The sequence below is a fragment of the Fukomys damarensis genome, unplaced genomic scaffold (assembly GCF_012274545.1).
Source record: "Fukomys damarensis isolate Sample0158 unplaced genomic scaffold, DMR_v1.0_HiC HiC_scaffold_26, whole genome shotgun sequence".
Lineage (NCBI taxonomy): Eukaryota > Metazoa > Chordata > Mammalia > Rodentia > Bathyergidae > Fukomys > Fukomys damarensis.
The window spans coordinates 21,843,798-21,848,357 of record NW_022900938.1 but is presented as its reverse complement, the minus strand read 5'-3'; the positions used below and the strand labels follow the sequence as shown (position 1 = coordinate 21,848,357).

General features: G+C 49.6%; 1 long non-coding RNA gene across 1 annotated transcript; it reads right to left on the bottom strand.

Moving 5' to 3' along the window:
* Positions 1–3,138: 3,138 nt before the first annotated feature.
* Positions 3,139–4,536, bottom strand: LOC104850192. The gene is made up of 3 exons (XR_776901.2): positions 4,370–4,536; positions 3,849–4,107; positions 3,139–3,690 (listed from the first exon to the last, which is right to left on the bottom strand). It is a non-coding gene; the product is annotated as an uncharacterized LOC104850192 (long non-coding RNA).
* Between the last annotated feature and the right edge of the window lie 24 nt (positions 4,537–4,560).

Sequence of the window (4,560 nt, the reverse complement as noted above, 5' to 3'; positions counted from 1 at the left end):
GGGGGGGGGGGGGAGGAGGAGGAGGAGGAGGAGGAAAAGAGGCCTAAGAGAGAGAAAACCCGATCTCCCACTTCCCACACTGACCTAGATTTACCTTCCTAGGAAGATCTTGCCCCTCCTGCCCCTGTCCCCCAGCAGTCGTTGCTGTCCTCTGCCCCTGTCCCCATTTCTGAGGGCCAGGAAGCCAGGTGGGGCAGGAGCTGGGGCTCCCTGGCAGGGCTGCCCAGCCCCCACTGGCTGCGTACACAGAAGGAAGATCCTTGCCTCCTTCCAAATCATTTTTCTAAGAACAAAAACTATGTACAAATGAATATTTCCATCTTTATTTCAAATTCTAGGTTTCAACTGCAATATTAATGCTACTCCACAGTGTAATTTACTTGTAATAATATATCATTATTTCTATTTTACAGTTCTCTTCTTAAAGTAGTAAAGCAAATGTTTAAAACAGCACAAATCCGCAGCCCCACAATTCCCCATTCAGGCTCAGAATTTGTGCTGTCCTTTCAGAATTGCGCATAATTGAAAACAATGAAAACCCCCATGTGCTAACCGCGCTAGTCATTAAAACATTTTTTTAGTTTGGAATAAAAGAGCGTTCTTGTAGCTGTGGTTATTATTTATTTATTTACTTATTTATTTTTAGAAACCCCACATCAGCTTGCTTCCTGTTCCCAGACTGACATCTGCTGGGGACGTGGCGCTGCCCTGCTCCAGAGGAGGCCCGCAGCCGGCTGCCACTCCTGCTGTGCCTGCAGGGCAGGGGGAGCCGCAGCCCCCGGGCCCAGAAACCTCGCTGAGACCCGGCCTGGGAGGCCTCGAGTCCCCCCAGGTCCCCGACCCCCCCTGGCTTTAGCAAGGAGGCCCTGGAACTGCAGGGTCTGGGCACAGGGTCCTGGGTGTTAGTGGCTCAGGCCAGGAGCTGATAGGCAGGCTCAAGGCCAAAAACAGTCACGCGGGAGCGCTGACTCATCCCTGCAATCTCAGGACTTGGGGAAGCTGAGTCAGAAGGATCACAAGTTCGAGCCCAGCCAAGCCAACAATTAAATGACTCAGCCAGACTGTCTCAAAGGGGAGAGGAGGGCCAGCGATGCAGCTCGGTGTAAAGACCCTGGTTCAGTTCTCAGTACCACAATGAAACACAGTACTGAGCAGGACACCTTTCGGCCAGTAGCCCAGAGTGGGCAGACACAGACTCACCCCCTCCTGCGGAGGGCTCTGCCCGTCCCCCTAGCTTTCCCACTGCCTCGCTCAGGTCCTCCCGCCCTGCCCCAGCGGCCCTGCCCACCCTAATTGGTATTTATAATGTGCGCTGCTCCCTGCACGGGGGCTGAACTCAAAGCATTTGGTAAACATGGGGAGGATAAATAATGAAATAAATCTGTGGTGAATGGATGGATGGATGGACAAGGAATTGACCCTTTTTTGTCCTTAGATTTTATAACACATTTGACAAAGCACGACTGAAGGAGAGTTAAAATAACATTTTCCAGGTAATAGTCTTCTAACCAGATGTTCAGATGGAACAAAATGGGAAAGAAAGACCACAACAGGCACACTCCATGCCTTCCCTGCCTGCTTTTCTGGTAAAAGAAGGTGGCAGTGACATTCAGCCCTTATAGCCTGGCTTCAGATGGGAAGCTGGCATGGACAGTTGACACTCAAGAAAGTTAAACATAGTAACTGGGAAGGTGTGAAGGTGGTGGGCTGGTGACAAACAGAAATGAATTCGAGGCCAGTTTCTAAATGGCAGCCAGTGTTGAAAGGGGCCCGGCCACCAAAGTCTGGGCATGATGACTGTCACCCTTGAGCACCGGGCTAGGGCTAGTAAGTCCTTAGGGAAAATGACATAGACAACCAAAGTGTGATCCAAGATAGAAACTCTGAGATGTGATGGTTCATACCAGTAATTCCAGCACTAAGGAGGCTGAGGCAGGAGGATTGCTTTGAGTTGGAGGCCAGTCTGAACCACAAAGCAGGCCCTTGTCTCTCTCTCTCTCTCTCTCTCTCTCTCTCTCTCTCTCTCATACACATTAAAAAAATCCCTCACAGAAAGCCCACCTGAAAAGAAAGAAGAAAATCTATAAGTCGGTCTTTAGTAGTTGTGTTCCTCATCCACAAATTCAACCAATGAAGATTGAAAAGAAAGGATGACACTGATTTGATTTTATTTTTTCCCACTGAGTTTATTGGTACATTTAAGGTATACAGTACAGTTACATTCATCACTGGGATCCTGCACCTTCACATGACAGCTCTTGGTTCTCATTTTTTCCCCATACCCCTGCCCTCCCTTCACCCCCTCCTTCCTCCCCTATTTACAAAGACTCCTTTTCCATTTTTTCCTTTTCTCATATCTTTTCTTTCCCCTCCCCTTCCCACTTCCCCTACACCTTTGGCCCCTTTCTTCCTATTTCACGTTACACTGTGATTTTATTTAAAGAACCTGAGCATCCTTGGAGTCCGCCACTCACAGTGTCCCGGAGTGAATGCCCTGCAAGTACAGAGTGATCTTTGGGGGACTGCAGAGGGCTGCAGAGGGATGGCACAGAGGGTTAAAGCCAGCACCTCCAGCAAGCTGGGAAAGTGCTCTATGGCTGAGCTACATTCTCAGCCTCTAAGGGGTGAAATGACAGCGACATCCACTTTATCAGATTGTTTATCGGTTTCTTTCTTTCTTTCTTTTTTTAAGAGTCTTGCTTTGTAGTTAGGGCAGGCTTTGAACTCACTCTGTAGTCCAGGTTGGCCTCAAACTCACAGTGATCCTCCTGCCTCAGCCTCTCAAGTGTTGGGATTACAGACTGTGCGCCACCTCATTTGGCATCTTTTGCTACTCTTAAATGTTATATAGAAAGATAACGTATTCATCAATAAACCCAATTTTATGGATTATTTTGCTGTTATTTTGTTTGTTTCTTTTTTGAGACAGCTCTCATTACATTCTAGGCTGGCCTTGAATTTGCTGTGTAGCTCAGGCTGCCTTTGAACATCCAATCCTCCTGCTTCAGCCTCCCGAGTTCTGGGATCACAGGCATGCACTACCATTCCTGGCTTGCTTTTGGTTGTTTGTTTAACTTTTTTAAAAACAGAGTTATGACCCCACCTGCCTCACAAGCACAAGGGCCTGAGTTTGATCCCTGGTCCAGAAAAATAAATAAATAAAAATAGGGTTATGCTAAGTTTCCCAGGCTGAACTTGAATCCGTGACCCTTCTGATAGTTGGGATTGCAGGGATAAGCCACCATGTCCAGCTCAAGTGCGATTTCTAGAGGCAAAAATGGCTAACTATAGGTTAAGAAGAAATTATTTTGCTGGAGAGTAGAGTTCGAGTTTGAGAATGGCATCCTCAGGCACTACTATTTAATTTATAAGCTATTTATCTCATTCTCTGCAATTAGCACTTAGTAATTTGTTCTTATCCAGGCCCTAGAATCAATTATCATAGTTGCTATTAAAGTAAATGCCACACTGTATAAAAGCAACAATTCTGCAATGACCGGCTATTAAGTCATACTGATGTAAACGATTCTGAGTTTCTTTTAGTCTGGAGCAGGCTTTACATTTTGGTCTCACTTCTAAGTCAACGCATTAATTTTTTGATGGCTCTTAAGATGCTTTCAGAGCCTTGTAGTCTCACAGCGGGGAGCAGAATCCTTTTCAAAAGAGCCACGGCCCCTCAGAATGCACTACCTGTAAAAAACAAGGGCAATGGGGATTAAAACATTTTCAAAGAACGGCAGTTCCTCCTCCACAGCCTTCAGCTCTCTCGAGGAGCAGCTACTCCAGGCCCCAGGCCGTCCCGGTCTGGGGACGAATCTGGGAGGCTGCAGGCTCCCCCATTCACCCACCTGGAGCCGGGAGACCAGGTCTGCAGGGGAGGGAGCCCCTCTGTGCTGCCCTGGCTGCCTGACTGGGAGCCGAGTCCACCGGGGCACCTCCTGGGCTCCCGTTTCTCCGCGGGCTGTGGGGAAGGCACGGCAGGATTTCCCAGGACGCGCCACGGAACTGCTGCGGTCACCCGGGGGGATGGGGCGAAGGTGTTCCAGGTGCGGGCTCCCTCCCTTGTCCACCGGAGCAGGGGCTGGGGCTCCTGACTAGGGGAGGCCTCTGGTGGGATAAAAAACAAAACAACCTGGGCTCTGGCTTTTGTTATTTAAAACTCAAGCGCTCAGAAGGAGTCAGCTGATTCCAGCGAGAATGGCGACAGTGGACCCCAACTGGGAAAAGATGTTGAGGAGGGAAAGGAAAGCGGAAGGGGCAGTGGAAGTAAAGGGAAGGGAGGAGGAATCTGGACGAGAAGGGGCAGGGAAGGGAGAGAAGAAAGGGGCAGCCAGCAGCTGGTTGTGCTTTGGCAGAGCCCGGGCCCTACCTACGAAGAGAGTGCCAGGGACGCGGCAGAAACCGAGTGGTCAGCGAGGGTCTGCGTGCCAAGTGCTTGCAGAAGTCAGGCCCGAGAGGGGACAGGAAGTAGCAGGCTGTGGATCTGGACAGAGGGCATCTCGCTTAAGAGACAGGAGTCCTTTTACCTCCCAGAGAGCCTGCGGCGGGGGGGGGGGGGGG